This window comes from Phalangium opilio, unplaced genomic scaffold, assembly GCF_054372755.1.
Source record: "Phalangium opilio isolate 3A_F unplaced genomic scaffold, DU_Popi_V2 ptg000209l_1, whole genome shotgun sequence".
Lineage (NCBI taxonomy): Eukaryota > Metazoa > Arthropoda > Arachnida > Opiliones > Phalangiidae > Phalangium > Phalangium opilio.
This window is the reverse complement of record NW_028324217.1, coordinates 21682250-21701133: the sequence shown is the minus strand read 5'-3', so window position 1 is coordinate 21701133 and position 18884 is coordinate 21682250. Positions and strand designations below refer to the sequence as shown.

Here is an 18884-nt window from a genome sequence, read left to right as displayed (position 1 = left end):
GTTTCCAATAGATAAAACTGGAAATTAAATAACCATGTCTACATAAGTGTAGGTCGAAAGACATTGCATCAATGATTAGTTGCGGCTTTATCAGGTTGTTCAAAAGCACCCATAATGCCACTGCATATGTCATATGATAGTCGAACCGTCATTAATAGCGATAGGGGTGTCACGTGGTGCTAAACGTTACAAACGACGCATCCCTAGAAGCACCTCCTCTTTTATATAACACCTATTTGGTACAAGCGCACCTTAATAATAACACACCAATGCGTCTCCTGCAGCTTGATTCACCAGAAGCGAAACTGTCATTCCATCTCTACACCTAAACTGAGTAACCCAAACAAGAAAATCAGAAAAGGTCCTGCGTTCAACCTCTTCCGGTTTGGAGTTGAAACTTAAATCGAACATGTCGCGGTAGTGAAATTTATTTTTCTCTTATGTTAAATGGCTTTACAATAGGTTCTTTACGAGCGACCAATATTTAAGTACGGTGTTATAGGGTTATGAGGTAAAAATTGTTTAGAAAAGCTCATTAACATTCGAGTGAAAAGAAAAACTGTTACTATTGGTCTTCTGTTCCCCTTTTGTCAACATTGAAAACTTACCGAGGACTTACAGTTAAAAGTGTTTCAAGTTTGTAAAAGCATATGTTCATAAGATATATTCCATAAGTTTTTCATTGGTTACTGAGATCTTATCATAATGTGACGCAGAAAAAACGACATAAATTCTCAAAACGTCTCGCCTGGTGATGCGCTGTCCAAGGCTTAGTACAGACTGAATAGGAAGATGGACTGCAAAACTGAGTGTAGTCAATTCTCGCTCCATTCTCTAACTATAGCTTTCAGTAAGTCTCTAGCATAACGAAGTATAGTATAGTTGTCTTACTTATGGATCATATCTTATAAACTTATGGTAAAAGTAGTGATACAACTTGTACGACTTGAAATTGTTTCCCCATAATGATGCGTATATGTTCATTAAAAACTCTCATTTAAAATAGGAAGATTCGAGTATTTGCCAAAACAAACCCTAATGATGCTACATAATAGTTTCGAAAACTGTTATCTCTTGCGATGTGTTTGTTTTCAATGTTTCGTTTCACCTAGCCCGTTTATATTTGAAAAATAAAATGTTTCGAAATATGTATATGTTAAAATTGGATAAAGTGATACGTACAGTACAGGCATGAATATAACTAAATATACTTGACCCGATAACATGAAGTTGGATTTAAAACCTCTCGCGTCAATCAGGAGACGTAAGTTATTGGGACATTTACAGTTTGATAATTCCGAAGAAATTAACGAACACGCTTCTTCAGTTTTCAAAATCTTGGTATTCATTTTTAGCAATTCTAAAGCATTAAAAATATCTTGTTAAATGAGTTTCTTATGCCTGCGTTGAATAAAGCGGAAAGTACATGTTTTTTTTTATTATTATTTCCAACACTCGATGAGTTGTACCTTGAATGCACCATAAACAGATTTCGCTGTCCCTTTGTTTCGATCGAAATTGTTGAATCTGGCAACAAAAGGACTAACGGAACTCTAGTCTCTTTCTCGTTAAAGCGAAAGGGCGGCACCAATAGGATACCAAGAAGTTTTCTTCCCCGCTGCCCAGCGAACTAAGCTTGGTAAGCCTGAAGTTTTAGCTCCACCCCCGTACACTTTTGTCTTACTGGTCCTTGTCGTTGGCAAGAAGCTGGCCAGGGTCTTCAATGAAGCCGCTAGTAGTTTTTTTACAACTTTTGAAACATTTGAAAAATATTACAATATCAAGTTTTGTTTCTTTTTTCCATGGAATCAAATATTAGCAGTTGAATATACTTTCCGATCTATGATATCACTTGACATTTTTCTAGCATAGTTTGTAGGTGTGAGTCGTTAAGAGTTCGGAAGCACAAAGTTTCAAACTATGGGAAGAACCATTTTTTGCACTCATAGTGCTAGGAATATTTAAAATATATTAAATTGTTAGAGTAGAATGGTCAATTACGCTACTCTGTTATATGCAAAGAGACATTTATTGTAATTTTACCAGGCATTATACCGCTCTTTGCCTTAGCTAAACCCTCAGTCAATAATAGTATAAAAGATATTACAGTACGCATTTTCCATTCAACTGTATTTGACAGCATTAAAATTCTCGTAATAACACAAAAGTCGGTTTAAGAAAGTAACATATTTGAAGCTTAAGGAAAAGAGAAAGAAAGTAGACTCAGCCCTAATTTTTAGATCGTATCTCAATATAGAGATCCTGATTGCTCGAACTTCTGGCGCTATCACTCACTTGAGACGACATCGGCTGAGATTCATAAAAGGTTAGTAATTTATATTTTAGTTTTTATCACAAATGTATGCATTTTAAAGTTTAGCATCGAAAGTATCCATTTAAATTAAAGCATTTAAACATAATAGTTTAACTAAAAAGTAAACGATTCTTGAAATATTTATAATATATCTGGAATTATTTAATGCTTATTCTATATCATAGCTTTAGAAAACTATCGGATATCAATTCTGATATAAATTAGATGTCTCATAGTTTTTTGCCCGAGTAAAAGAAATCCTAACAAAAACATTAACATAGAAAACATACCAAACTTCGTGTCGAAACTGATGCACCGTAAAACGTTCTGACATTCCTTTCAAATTTTAAAATTCAAGCTCTGCAAGAAGTGCCTTAAAATTTTGGTTGTACCTTGTAAGAGCATTTAACGTAATAGCAACCACGGTAACAACAACAAAAAAAGAAAAAAAACTGCAGTTTTAGAAAAGCGACCGCTGTTTTAGGAAATACCAGTGTTTAATAGAGTTTTGAACAATTCTTAACTGTATAAGTTTGCCTTATTTGTTAAGTAAGCAGCGTAAGTACCATGCCTTAACGTAACTTTTACAATTCTAAAACAATTGAAATTCAAATAATCAAACCAATCCTAATCTAACCACACCTGACCTAAAAATATTCGGGTTAATATATCAAAACCTAAACTTACCCGACCTAATACCATAAGTGTTAAGAAAACCCAGAAGTGGATCATATTACAGCTCCCTAGAAGGAATCCCTTACAAAAATCTTCTTAAGAACTCTTAAGAAAATTCCTTGGGAAATTTCTTTGGAAATCCTTAAGGCTTTCTTTAGGAAATTGGGGAATATTGGCCTCTTTTTCTTTGGAAATATCTTTGGAATTTTCTTGGGAAATATCTTTGGAATTTTCTTGGGAAATATCTTTGGAATTTACTTAGGAAATGTCTTTGGAATTTACTTAGGAAATGCCTTTGGAATTTACTTAGCAAATGTCTATGGAATTTTCTTGGGAAATATCTTTGGAATTTTCTTGGGAAATATATAGAGAAGTGGGTAAATTAATTTAGCCACTTGAAACGAGGATAGTTCTTACATGCAGAACCATATCCCAATACAGGAAGTGTAGTTCTTATATGCTGAACTACACCTATTATAGAGAGGGAAGTTCTCGCATGCAGTGTGAAATTGCTTTTAAAGCAGTAGATACAGACGTTGTTGTTAAATTTAATAATGTATATTCACTGAGTTTTTTTTCGAGTATCAGAAACGCGTTTAACCTAATTTTCTCTACAATGTTTTTTAAAAAATATTTATTTTGAACTCTTAACTAATTTCCTTGGAAAATATTCCCTACACATTCTTTGGAAATTTATCTCAAGAAGTTCTAAAGAATTTCTTTGGAAAACAACCCCTAGACCTACTTTGGAAATTTATCTCTAGAATTCCTAAAGAATGTCTTTAGGAAATAATCCCAAGACATTCTTTGGAAATTTATGTCTAGAATTCCTAAAGAATTTCTTTAGAAAATAATCCCAAGACATTCTTTGGAAATTGATCTCTAGAATTCCAAAAGTATTTCTTTAGAAAATAATCCCTAGACCTTCTTAGGAAATTTATCTTTTGAATTCCTGAAAAATTTCTTTAGAAAATAGTCCCAAGACATTCTTTGGAAATTTATCTGTAGAATTCCTAAAGAATTTCTTTAGAAAATAATCCCAAGACATTCTTTGGACATTTATCTCAAGAATTCTTTAGGAAATTCCAAGGAAGTCTTTGGAAATAGTTTCTTTAGAAAATGATCCCAAGGGCTCCGTAAGGTTCCAAAGAAATTTCTCTAGAACTCTTAAGATTTTTGTAAGGGATGTAGGACATAATCCCCCCCATCGGAGAAGAAATGGACATAATCCGCTCAGGTAGGCGACAAAATCTCCCGGACAATTTCCCCCCGAATGGATGTCAAGGACAAATTCCCCCCAAACTGGGATTGATAGGGAGGGCAATCTCTATTATATTAAGTATATAAAATAAAAAACAATATTATACAAAAAGGAGTAATGCTATATCGGAAGTAAATATAAAATGTAATTTTTTGGAAAAGGCATATTATTTGAAAAGTCAATGAAGATAAACATTAATATTTTGGAAAAGGTGGAACATTGTTAAGTGATTTATAAAATAATACTAACTTAACTTAACCAAAACACACCTAACCCAACCCAACCCAACCTAACCTACCCTAACCTAACCTGGTTTTGAACAAGAATATTTTATTTAGGGATGCACCGATATATCGGCCGATTTATCGGCATATATTTTTCTTATCGGTATCGGCCAATATCGGCTTCGTGTAAACCGATATTTGCAGGAAAAATTTGACAAGAAATAAAGTACTCAATACTAATTAATCACATCACACAATTTAACATTTCCCTTTAAAAATGCAAGGTTTACAAATATCTCAGTTGTATGCCGTTGTTCACGACTATGAGAAAGTAATTTCCCTAGTTTCCCATACCTCCAACAAACAATCGAAGTCGACACTGACGCTCTCTAATGTGTTTGGTGTCACAAATTTACACTTTGAACTTTTCACTTGTGGTCCCTAAGTTTGCTTATAAAGCTACTTCAATTTGAACAAGGAAAGGAGCTGCATTTATACTAAAAACCAAGCAAAGATTTAACTTAGACCATACCCTTTTTTAAGGAAAAGGGTTAAGACTAAAATTTGTATCGATACCACATTAAACGAAAGAGATGTGACACAAGTCTCTAATAAAACAAAGTAAAAAGGGCAAAAGTCCTAAATAATGCTGATTCTGCTCTTGGAAACGATATTCATAGAGAAATTTTATTTATTTATGGGCCGATAATATCGGCCGATATATCGGCTACGAATTCCCGATATATCGGCTGTACCCATATCGGTGCATCCCTAATTTTATTGAATGAAAGCGTTTTTGTTTAATGCTTAACTCATGCCCAAATAGTCAAGTCCAATTTTCACTTTCTCTCTATACTATTATATTATATTATATTAAATATTTAGAACACACGGTGTTGAAAACTTCCCGAGGTAATTTTTTATTATCATCTTGTTGCATAGTCGTCAAATAGTGGCGTTTCCAAGGCAGTACGAATGTATTGTTATATGCTGCTAGATTGTAGATAGAAACGTTCAGTACATGTGTCTGAATGTATCTGTACTACAATTGCTATAGATACGTTCAGTACATGTGTCTGAATGTATCTGTACTGCAATTGCTATAGATACGTTCAGTACATGTGTCTAAATGTATCTATACTACAATTGCTATAGATATTTTTACCCTATACTTTTTCATTGATATATTAGTGTCATCTGTTTGAAACATCCATATCACCTGCATATATCACTTAACTCTCAAATCATATTCCGTAGCATGGCTCTTTGATGAGAGCTTGACTTTAAAACAAGTGTCTTAAAGCCTGCTTTCACAATACAAATTTCACGGTACCTTTAGAAAAATTCCTCATAATTATGCTGATAATTCCTCAAAAAAAAAAAAAAAAAACCCCGGCGGCAAACTGTTTTCAATGAAACTTGTAATATGAAAGAGCACAAGCTCGCGGAGACCAAGGCTTACCAGTCTAGTTGAAAATGCACCATTAGCATCCTATCCATTTTCATTGTTTATGTAAAAATGTTAATTTTTATCGTATAAATAACGACAGAATTCCATTAAATTAGCCTAGGAAGTAACCAAAAGCGGGGGTTTGGGACTCCCCTCTCTTGTGTAGCAATACTGAAGAAGGGCGACACATTCGCCACCTTGCGGTAATTTTTCTCAGATCTCCGGTTTAGGTGCGACTCGTACGCCAAAATTTGCCCTATCGAGAGAGAAAAAACTGTTGGCCGAAAACGCCCCCTTCGACTGTACAAGCGAGCCCTCTTTAGCATAGGAGAAGGGATGGGGTGTGAATTTTGGAACAGTCAGGGTCATTCAGTTTTTTATGACTCTTCATAAACCTATTGAAAAAAAAACTATTTAAAGGGAGGGTGAAGTAGAAAATCAAGTGATTTTTTATCGATTCTCCTACTAATTACAAGACCAGTGTGCATAGTCAAACATTCAGGAAATACTTCCGAATGATTTTAAAATTCAAATTAGGTTCAGATTTAAAGGATAATTTTAAATAAGGACGTCCGACCAATCGCGTAACCCCCTGCCTTTTTATAATTAGTAGAAGAATCGATATAAAAACCACTTGATTTTCTACTTCACCCTCCCTTTAACAACCGTGGCCGTTCCTTTTTTAATTTTTTATAAAGCAAACAATCTACCCTTTAGAGATCCAGCGTTCATGGGCTGAAGAAGTCCCGCCCCGCTCACGTCAAGAAAGACTTCCTAGAGAGGAGCTCGAGATTTCTAACTGTGTTAGGAAAGGGGGAAAAATTTAACCCCCTATCCATGGAGTTAGAAGGAGTTTTTATCCCAGCAGAGACGTACGCTATACCAGCCATTGTAATTGTTCACTTCCTAGGCTAATTTAATGGACTTCTGATAACGATAAATATAAACTTCTTTAACAAATCGTTTACATTTTTAGAAATTTAACTTTTCAACAAAAACAACTTCATTTAAAAAAAAAGTGGCGTCAAAAAGACCTAGCGCGATCTGACCAAAACCAAGCCTATAACGTCACGCTTTCGTTGATTCCTATTGGCCACCGCTTTCCTTTCCGTAAATATTTGCGGAGAAATGGAAAACCAATTCCGTGATTGCCGCCCTAAAAACACTAAAATTTGCGGCCAGTTACCTCAGAAAAATCGGCGCGAAACGGGGTTTTTCCTGCGTTTCGTGCCAGTGAAAACCAGCCTTAAGGTGGTTTGACTCTACCGTTTACCCATGATCGAAACGATGGTTTACAACCGTATATATATCGGCCGCATTTCTGATATTATGTGCCTCATTATGATGTAATATCACTAATAATAATCAACTAACCATTGCCAACTTAGCAAGAATGTTGACTACAGAAATGCAACTTAAGAAATTGGTTTGAGTTTAGATAACTGTTAATGCGCCTAACACCAACAGTCAAATCTTGCTGGCCCTGCTTTGGTTGGTGCGGCATCAAGAAAGGCTGTACAGGACGAGTAATGAAGACGTTTTTTCTTTACATAATCAATGCAACTTATGTAAAAAACTTCTTAGTATTTTGAAAAAACGAAAAAAAAATATTAATAAAAACAGTAGAGAAGTCGATTTTGGATAAATGACAAATGAAGTTTCTCGTACGACTCACAATAATAAGCCTATAGGATATAAGCGATATCATTTTATATTTCCCAATATAATTCTACAGCTTCTACTCCTTAGTTCTCACTCCTTGATTGTTTTGACTTGAGCTTGTGCATAAAAAACCGTATCTCCACTTAACACGACTAATTTATAATTCATCATAATTCTTGGTTCATACTCATTACTTACGTTTTCATTGTCCTGGTATATAAAGAAATCTTACGAAACCCTTTTCATTTTTTTTTCACCGTGTTAAACGAATATATGGGAAGTTATTTCCAATAAGCTGTTGCTTATCAATAAATGCCACTAGAAACTTGCGTATTTAGTTAAAGAAATGGGGTGATTGCTCTTGACCCGGAGAAATAATATTTTGTTTTTCCAACTTCTTGATATTGATAATTTTAAGAGTTTATATATTCTATATATTATTGTAGAATATTCAGCGGAAAGAGACAAATATTTATAAATATCCTGCCTTAAATGGTTTCAGGCTTAAGAAATACTTTAGTACAACACTGATTTTGTTTCTCAAAGATTTCAGCAGTACTTATGAAATCATGTAGATAGTGATTGTTTCTCTTTCATCCTTTCATTTGCAGATTTGGCGTGTTTGTCATATATTTATCATGTGGTGTTGGTACTGAGTTGTCATTCATTATGGATACTAGATCTGTGATGAAAGTCGTACTTCCAAACGTAAGTAATCTATTGTTTATTTAAGTTTACTAGATTTTCTATCGCAGTAAATTTCAATTCGGGCTCAGTTTCAGTCACAAACTTGTTGAAGATTGTTGTAAATCGAATAGTAATCGATGTTAAATTCATGAGGTTTTCGTATTTACGTTATATTTGTAAATTCTCGTTCTCGGGATTATATCAATAAACTCTTAGTAGAATGGTAAGTTTACGGGGGTTTTTCTCTGTAGCCTGAGCTACGCACTTTTCTTGCAACCTCCAAACGGGGTACAACCCCTATTGTTTGAATACAGAAGAATTCGCTAGGCCTACCGAGACACAAAAGGGTTAAACTTTCCATTGAAGCGATAGAAACAATTTTTACAACTTCAATAAATAGAGTGGAGCTGCTATAAGTTCTACATAAGTTCAGCTAGCTAATTGGACCAAGTCATCTTGCGACATATTGCCACTTATCTAACGCCTTTACAATGCATAGAGGGGTGGTGGCAAGCCTCTATGCCACAGCTAACCGACAGCGCCCTATACTAACTATTACCGTTAACCTCTGCAAGTTTTGATAGAAAGGAGAAACCGGGTTTATAAAGAACTCGAATTTTCAACAATAGTTAACCCTGCAGTTTTCAGAGATGTATGCGTTCCTTGTAACAGTAGATTCCTTGCAAAATTTGGTGTCGAAATTTCCTCAGCGGTTTTTGTCTAAATCGAACCGTTACAGAGTTACAAGCCCTTAGACTCCGGGCCCATTTGGGCCCTAATACCCCCTTCAGACGGTGCGTAAAATCTTGATCTAATAAGACATAGCTTGTTTAATACTCTTGTTACTTTAGAAAAAAAACAAAAAACTAACAGATCGTAAAGCTATTTTGGTTAAACGAAATTCAGGTTTTCAGAAGAAACTCGCGATATCTAACAATGCCTCTCACTATCTTTCTCAATCAAGCCGTGGTTTTAACGCGTCGTCTGAAGAGGGTATTAAACAAGAGGTAAAGAGTACTTTAAAATGAGCTATCATTGGTGATTGCCAAATTAAGAAGTTCTTACAATTTCACATTTTTGCCTCCAAGCTTCCGCTGATGGACAGATAGAGTTTTTCGCCCTCTTCAAAGTACTTCAATACGTCGAGATGCTATTTGTGAGGATGCAATTCAGAGGCCAAACGTGCAAGCTTTACTTTCAATAAAAAAAGAAAAGAGAGACCAATGGCCGGATGGATCACAAACGACTTTCAAGTAAGAAGAAGAATCAATCCTCAAGGAGAAAAGAAGTCTTGTCACCCTCCTTTGTACTACGGCCTCAGAGCCTTTGATTGATGTGACGAAATATAGCCGGGTCAATCGTCTTTACCGGGTCACAGCATGGGTTATGCGCTTCGTCTACAATTCGAGAACTACAGTCAATGATCGCCGCAAAGGATCACTCACCGCGGAAGAACTTCAAGGATCAAAGCTCTATTGGATTCGAGAAACTCAACGTCAAGCGTATCCTGAGGATTTTGAGCGTCTTCAGGAGAGTCAACCATTAGAAAAGACATCAAAGATACTCCAGTTCCAACCATTCTTCGAAAATAACGTCATACGCGTAGGAGGACGTCTTCAATTTGCGAACATCAGCTACGGATCAAAACACCCCTATGTGTTACACGCTGAACATTGGCTGTCTGAAATGATCGCTTTGGTTGCCCATCAAGAAGTAAAACATCGCGGTCTGGAAAGCACGTTGGTACAATTGCGAGAGGAGTTCTGGATCAGGCGAGGACGCCAGTTAGTAAAAATGATCGTCAACCGATGCGGGAAATGTAGACGTTTCCGCACCAAGCCTGGAGTTCAGATAGCTGCACCCCTGCCAGCTGATCGAATATCGGAAACGCCACCGTTTGCAACTACAGGCATTGACTTCGCGGTCCCGTTATTCATAAGAGAAGATGAGAATCAGAAAAAGGTGTACATCGCGCTATTCACCTGCGGAGTAACCAGAGCAGTACACCTAGAGGTGGTGACAGACCTGAGTACTGAGAAATTCATTCTATCATTTCGACGGTTCGTCGCACGCAGAGGTCTTATTACCACGGTCTATTTGGTTAATGTAAGAACGTTCAAGAGAGCCGAGCAAGAACTAAAGGACCAGCATCGAGAACAACGAGTTTCAAGATTTTTTGGATCAGAAAAATATTCGTTAGAAGTATATCGTCGAACGAGCGGCCTGGTGGGGAGGCTTTTGGGAGAGAGTCGTGCGATCAGTCAAACAATGCTTAAAGAAGACGCTGGGTCGAAGTAGCCTAAATCATGAGGAGCTTGACGGAAATAGAAGCAGTGCTCAACTCAAGACCGTTAACGTACACCCTCAACGAAGTCAATGAGCCCTCTCCCATTACCCCATCCCATTTCCTCATTGGCCAACGCCAAGTCAGAACCTTACAGCTACGCCACCAACCGTTAGCCGAACACAGATGGTCAGACGTTTACGCTACAGACAGATGATCCTCGATCAGTTTTGGAAACAATGGAACATTCATACGTGCTATAGCTCAAATCGGCTCAAGCCAGAAAGCCAATACATGGGGTCATAGAGTTCAAGAAAGACGATTTTGTCCTCTTGTCAGAGCCCAAGCTTCCTCGACAAAGCTGGAGACTAGGACGAATCCAAGAGGTGTTTCCTGGCCGAGATTGGAGCGTCCGAGCCGTAGCTGCTCGATTACCAGGCGGAACTATCATACGTCGAGCGATTCAAATGTTACACCGTTTAGAAGTTTCGGCAGAATGAACAGTGTCCATTGTGGGGAGGATGTTGCAACTTCAAAACAACAGCCAAGATAAAGAATGAACTGAATCGAATCGAACTAGAATCTAGACCTGAAGGCTATCACTTAAAAAACTAATAATTATAAAAAACTGGATAAACAAGGATAAGACTGTATATAAACGAGATAACATAGTGTATGAGAGGGAGTTGTAAATAGAGTTTTAGTTTAGAGTATAATGTTTAATCGAGTATCCTTAGTTCGCTTTGTCAACCTTTCTAATTAATTTTATGTTAAACACACAGTTAAGAAATTAAGCAAATCGTTTCGTAAGTCATTTCCTACTGCAACTGTCGAGTCGCAACAGGTTTCTAATATTTAGATATAAAACCACAAATTAAAAGTAAGGAAACGTAATATCGTCACGATTAAGGTAAAGCCAAAACACATTTTCTAGCGTATTTTCCGTGCATAATTTCAAAAGAAAGGTATTATTGAAGAAAATAAGCCTAAATAGAAAGGAATATATCAGCTTGCGATATACTGTTGGGTAGGCTTTAAAAAGTTCGCTCTTGAACTCGTGAACAGTCCTGTCGTGATTTAATAATGGACAATTAGACTTGATGGTTAACAGATTAAAGTCACTGTTTGTCGTTACTTAATTGCCCCATAAGATTTTTATTTGCAAAACTGCATTCCTCGAGAATATGGATTACGATCACGAGGCCTCCTTGCCGAACAAGTCGAAAAATGGAAAGTGCAAGTATAAGATTATTTTGTTTTTTTTTTCTCTAGAAACGATACAACATTTTTTCAAGAACGTGTAATTACGATGGTCTAAATCCTGGAGAGAATTTTTATCTTAAATTCCTTTTACATCCAACAGGACGGTAAATTTTCTTGGCATTTTTATAGATAATTTGAATTTGGGAGAAAATTCAAATTTTTGTTCTATATCAGGGTAAATATAACGTACATTCCTGTCCGCGAAATGAAGAACGATGAGGTACTATTTTCTTACATGTCACCTTTGTGGAAAGTTTTATAGATTTCTCATTTCCTTTTAGTACGATCTTTCCATTACATATACCTATAAACTTTTCACCGTTTGTTCAAGATTCATAAAAAAAACTAACCAAACTTGTACGCACCCAAAATGGTACACAGAACACAACATGCTTTCTTATTACCACGAATCCGAGAACCATATATCAATGACCGCAATTTTTCAAGCCTTTAATCCACAGGCATGTTTACCTTCTCCTAATATTTATCCGGTCAGCCCGAGGGAGGAACTCCAAGATCCAGAATTCCTCATTCTACCTACGAACGGGCATAAGCTAACCATTTTATTCTTTTTAACTTTTCACTTATTTAGGTTTGGGTTATTATCAATGTGTTCCTCGTCTTATTCAATTTGAAATTATTTTACACAATTGCCAACCGTTTCGTGCCGCGACTCCGCCGGGTTTATTCGAGTGTATTTAAAATCATGGAGATCAAATACGATATAGTCAAGAAGGTTTTATTATCCACCTATTTCGTCCGCTGTTTCCTATTGGTGGAAGTTTTCAAAGCTCACTTGTCAACCAAATTGACATTAGAAATTGATCGCAATATAAATCACTTCGAGGATATCTTCAAATATCCAGACTTGCGTACTCTTTTCCATCGAGGGGCAAAGAGCTATGAATATATTAAGGTATAAAGGGACTTGAACATTACACCATGTTTATCTTTCTGGTTTCCTCAAAAGGTTGCGCGGCAACATGTCATAACCCCAAACTCGAAAACACGTTTAAAAATATAATCTATTATTATAGTGGCCAAATCAAAGGCTTAAAGTTAGAAAACTCCTTTTACTGATGCCCGGAGTTAGCCCCATAGATTGGCAAAATCAAACCACTGTGTCAACCTAACTGAAAAATTATTTTGTCATTGATGTGTGTTGAGTTAAAATTATAGTCTTCTTCAATAGGCGACAGGTCAAAATCTCATTGAAGATCCATGCTCGACATAGGCAAAACCAATATTTTATCCACCTTGCGGGCTTCAATATTGTCTCGATAATATATTAAGAGACTATATTTGTGAAAAACTACGTATAAAGTGGTGAGATTTAACAGACGCCACTAAAGCAATGGCGGCTCAGTAGTCCTCGTTTTTAAGAATAATTTAATGATAATCATTATGTAATAAGAGTTTTTACCTTTTCTATTTAGAAAAAGGCCGTTCTTTCAAAGAATAATATTATGTTACCTGAACTCTCCCTTAATGGGAATGAGAACTTGAGAAGCTTCATTTGAAAAACCTCTGATTTATATAGCAAAAGATAGAATTAGTTTCTGTGAATTCAAAAATATCAAGCTTTTAATTGTCCAATTTCTGTTTATTTGGCAATATGCTTTTGAAAATGCTTTAAATGAAATTCTGTTTTTAAGAAAGGCTAAAACGTTTTCTGTAGTCCGACGTCACTCATATTTTTTTCACGTGACATGGTGCCACTCTCTCTCTGCTATCAGACCCAGAGTTTAGCCTGGCGAGAAGCTTGAGACGCGTATACTTCGCGTATAGGATTCCCGCGCTTTTTTCCTCACGTCATAGTGATGACATAAAATAGGCAATCAAACTCGACAAGACAAAATTGTTGATATATCGAAACTGAGTTTTTGTGATTTTTAAATGGATTTTAAAAATAGAAACTTTGGTTCAATTATGTTAAAAACTTGATATTTTGAAAGTAGAGACTTGAAAGTGTAAAATAATACCACTGTCGTGGTAAAATATGATATGAAATTGTAAATTCACATACCCTTTAAGCATATACATCGGCAAACCAAATCCACTGCATCAACTAAACCGAAAATTGAATTTATTGTTTATGTGTGTCGAGTTCAAATTGTATTCAACAGGCAACCCGTCAAGATCTCTTTGAGGAATTCGAGAGAAGGTTGAAGAAGTTTCCTATGGAGAAGACACGTTATCCCATGGATGACGAATTCAACAAAGGAAACGCAGTTTACATCAGCAGCGTTGTTCATTTGGAGTATTTTTGCCTTCACGGTTACAAATTGAAAAAGCCATTACATTATGGGAAAGATTTTTTCTTTTTGGAATTCGATACTCATATAATGGCAAAAAACGCATCAAGTTTCATCAAAAACGTCATAAACATGAGGTATTCCATCGGTTAAAGAGCAGGCTTTACATTGTTAGAAAACGTTTTCCAAAATTGGATGCAAAAGGATCCAAACGGCTGACTCTGAGATAGCACAGTTATTCATCTATTTTTGGATAACGTAACTTGTGTCAAAGATGGGACTGTTAAATGATAAGCCAGATTTCGAGTTTCATCCAAAATTGGACCAAGAATCATTTATTGTGGGATCAATTATTATCCAGAAATGGTCAGGCTATTATCCATATTTTACGCAAATGCGCAAAACTTAACTCGTATCCTCCCAATATTGGACTAATATCAAGCCTATATTGGACTAATATCTAACCGATATTGGACTAAAACCAAGCCCACATTAGACATATTTCTCATCGATATTGGACTAAAATCCACCCCAGATTGACAAATTTCTATCCGATTTTGGACAAACATCAAGCCAAGATTGGACTAACGGTACGCGACAATTTGGTCTCGCCGATTTGGTCTTGGGACAAATGGGTCCCGGAACAAATTGGTCTCAGGAAAATTGGGTCTCGAGACAATTGGGTCTTGGGGAAAATGGATCTCGGGACACTTTTGGTCTCGAGACAAATTGGTCCCAGTACAATTGGGTCTCGGGAAAAGTTGGTCCCGGTACAATTGGGTCTCGGGACAAGTTGGTCCCGGTACAATTGGGTTTCGGGACAAATTGGTCTCTGGACACGAAAGTCTCGTTTAAAAAAAATATCACCCCTGCAGCATTTTTTTTAACCAGCCAAATTTAACCGTACCACACCAAACCTTACCCAATCAAACCAAACCTAACATAACCTAAGCCAACCCATTCAAACCAGACCAAACCTAACCTAACCTTGCTTGGAGATAAGAAGATTATTTATATGAGTATTAAAAGCCCCCTTCTTAGCACGAATAATTTATTAGCAATAATAGAAATATTTTGGAAAAGGTGGCAGCTAATTAATAGGAGAATATTTTGGAAAAGGTGGCAGCTAATTAATAGGAGAATATTTTGGAAAAGGTGGCAGCTAGTTAATAGGAAAATATTTTGGAAAAGGTGGCAGCTAATTAATAGGATACTATTTTGGAAAAGATGGCAGCTAATTTATAGGAGAATATTTTGGAAAGGTGGCAGCTAATAAATAGGAGAGCATTTTGGAAAAGATGGCAGCTAATTAATAGGAGAATATTTTGGAAAAGGTGGCAGCTAATTATTAAGAGAATATTTTGGAAAAGGTGGCAGCTAATTAATAGGAGAATATTTTCGAAAAGGTGGCAGCTAATTAATAGGAGAGAATTTTGGAAAAGGTGGCAGCTAATTAATAGGAAAATATTTTGGAAAAGGTGGCAGCTAATTAATAAGAAAATTTTTTGGAAAAGGTGGCAGCTAATAAATAAGAGAATATTTTGGAAAAGGTGGCAGCTAATTAATAACGAGAGCATTTTGGAAAAGGTAGCAGCTAATTACTAGGAGAATATTTTGGAAAAGTTGGCAGCTAATTGATAGGAGAATATTTTGGAAAAGGTGGAAGCTAATTAATAGGAGAATATTTTGGAAAAGGTGGCAGCTAATTAATAGGAGAATATTTTGGAAAAGGTGGCAGCTAATTAATAGGAGAGCATTTTGGAAAAGATGGCAGCTAATAGGAGAATGTTTTGGAAAAGATGGCAGCTAATTTATAGGAGAATATTTTGGAAACGTGGCAGCTAATAAATAGGAGAGCATTTTGGAAAAGATGGCAGCTAATTAATAGGAGAATATTTTGGAAAAGGTGGCAGCTAATTAATAAGAGAATATTTTGGAAAAGGTGGCAGCTAATTAATAGGAAAATATTTTGGAAAAGGTGGCAGCTAATTAATAGGAGAGCATTTTGGAAAAGGTGGCAGCTAATTAATAGGAAAATATTTTGGAAAAGGTGGCAGCTAATTAATAAGAAAATTTTTTGGAAAAGGTGGCTGCTAATTAATAAGAGAATATTTTTGAAATGGTGGCAGCTAATTAATAGGAGAATATTTTGGAAAAGGTGGCAGCTAATTAATAGGAGAATATTTTGGAAAAGGTGGCAGCTAATTAATAGGAGAATATTTTGGAAAAGGTGGCAGCTAATTAATAGGAGAATATTTTAGAAAAGGTGGCAGCTAATTAATAGGAGAGCATTTTGGAAAAGGTGGCAGCTAATTAATAGGAGAATGTTTTGGAAAAGGTGGCAGCTAATTGATAGGAGAGGATTTTGGAAAAGGTGGCAGCTAATTAATAAGAGAATATTTTGGAAAAGGTGGCAGCTAATTAATAACGAGAGCATTTTGGAAAAGGTGGCAGCTAATTAATAGGAGAATATTTTGGAAAAGGTGGCAGCTAATTAATAGGAGCATATTTTGGAAAAGGTGGCAGCTAATTAATAGGAGAATATTTTGGAAAAGGTGGCAGCTAATTAATAGGAGAATATTTTGGAAAAGGTGGCAGCTAATTAATAGGAGAATATTTTGGACAAGGTGGAAGCTATTTAATAGGAGAATATTTTGGAAAAGGTGGCAGCTAATTAATAAGAGAATATTTTTGAAAAGGTGGCAGCTAATTAATAGCAGAATATTTCGGGAAAGGTGGCAGCTAATTAATAGGTGTATATTTTGGAAAAGGTAAAGCTTTAGCTTTCATTGGCGCCGCTTTTGCTTGAATGTTTGTTCAAGCAGATGTCTATCCCGCGTAGATATTAGCTTAAACTTTTTGCTTTCAAGCGCGATGCACATATAAAATCTCTTGACGTCACAGTTTATTGTGCAATAGAAATTGTCTATTTTTCTTGTCTCTGAGTGTGTGTCGATTGTTAGACTCGGTGACTGTATAGATTTTTAGTGTTTAATTTTAGACTAAATAACTTGTAAAAAATAAGCTATTTTTAACAATGAAAAAAAACAAGTAAAAGAAATGCTAAGGATAGGAAGAGATGCAGCTAAGAAAGTGGTTTCTGAAAAAATATAGGCACTAACCAAACTAATGGAACGAAGCCGAACGAAGGTTTAAAATACGCCGTCTTTTCGAGGTGACCGCACATTTGTTTATAGTTTTACCGACGAAAATATTTTAGTAGCTACCCACTTTCACGTGATATTGGTATAACCGCACGCTTTAAAAGCTTGGAGCGACCAATTCTTATACATGTGAACAGCCAATGAAACGCAAGGAGGGAGGTACCCGCTGTTAAATAAATGTTAACGCCCTTCTCCTTACATTCAATCAGTAATTAGTATGGGGTCTATGGCCTCATAAAGATTCCAAGAAGAAGAAATCTATGTATTCCTGATATAAATTATAGCACTTATGCATTTCTTTCTCGTTACCAGCTCCAAGTTGATAGCGTATCTTGCCTTAAAGGAATGGTACACTCGTAAACGTTTTTTGTCTCTTAGCGTCAATAGTACTTTTATAAGATAGTGGTACTACTGAAATTAAATTAGTAACGATAGTGTTCATTTTATAATTAAAATAAAATTTTATACGGACTTCACCATTAACACCTGTCTCTAAACTTCACTGTCTTGCTTGGCTAGACCTGCCTGACGGTTGGCTGCTTTAAATAGACGTTTAGCCAATGAGATTTTAGCACTCCAAACAGAACAATTTAAGTCGGTTTTTTTTAATTTGACAACCTTGTCTTCAAGTATGTTTAGCTCTCGTTAGTCGTTTCGTTGATCAATTTGAATCAAAATTAATTGATGAAATGCCAAGTTGTATTATAAAAGACTGTCAGAGTGTTAACTCTAGGTGTGCGGTTAGTTTTTAAACTGTTCCCGATCACTTTAAGAACTCTGATATTGCATCAAAATGGTTACGATATGCCACGATTCGCTAGCGTACTAGGCCTTTGTTACGGCGCTCTACGGCGCTACCATAGCATCTCTACGGGCGCTACCAACGTAACTTGTCGCTGGTCTAGGGCTCAAGCGCGTAATAGTCGAGTTTACTTTTTAGTATCTTGTCCTTTAGATACCTCGGCCAATAAGATGGAGGACTGAATTAATATATGAGAGTGACGTATCGCACTCTCTCTGGCTATTCGCAAAAGCACCATACAGGCACCATAAGGTCCTCAATGCAATTAGTTTTTCTGATTTAATTTAAAATATACTTATTGTAAAATTTTTTAAATTCTCGAAATCTTGGATTTGGGTGAAATTTAAGGGATTACAGCAAAATAACTAATAACTTGTATTATTTACAAAAAATTGTTTAATTGGCAGTTCTGAAACGTTCTTGAACACCTGGAACTGCGGCTCACAGCTCGGCAGGTCCAATTAATCAATAAAATACATATATTCTTAATAATAGAAGTAACTGGTAAAGGTTCGTTATAGTGCCCTGCTTGTTGAAAGCTATTTCGGCGATACGCTAAGTTCCAGGTGCTCTCAGTTCATTCGTTATTAAAAATTGTTTTACTGGAGATAAAAGGTTTTTATTTCTTTTCAGACTCATGAATTTTTGGGAAACGGGACATCAAATCATAGCTAATAACCTTTTGACCAAGAATTCGTGTCAGAAATATCTGAAACAGAAACGGGGTTTGGAATTTTCGAAGACGTCCCTCTCTGATGTCGGTGTCATATTTCTGGTATTCGCTGTTTTAAACACGGTGTCCATCGTCATTCTCTCTGCCGAAATCTGGTACGCTTCGAAGAG

At 36.1% G+C, this 18884-nt stretch overlaps 1 long non-coding RNA gene across 1 annotated transcript; it reads left to right on the top strand.

The window, feature by feature from the left end:
* Nucleotides 1–11870: 11870 nt before the first annotated feature.
* On the top strand, nt 11871–12210 carry LOC149621257 (uncharacterized). Its single transcript, XR_016375480.1, has 3 exons — nt 11871–11924; nt 11995–12040; nt 12102–12210. It is a non-coding gene; the product is annotated as an uncharacterized LOC149621257 (long non-coding RNA).
* Nucleotides 12211–18884: the final 6674 nt, after the last annotated feature.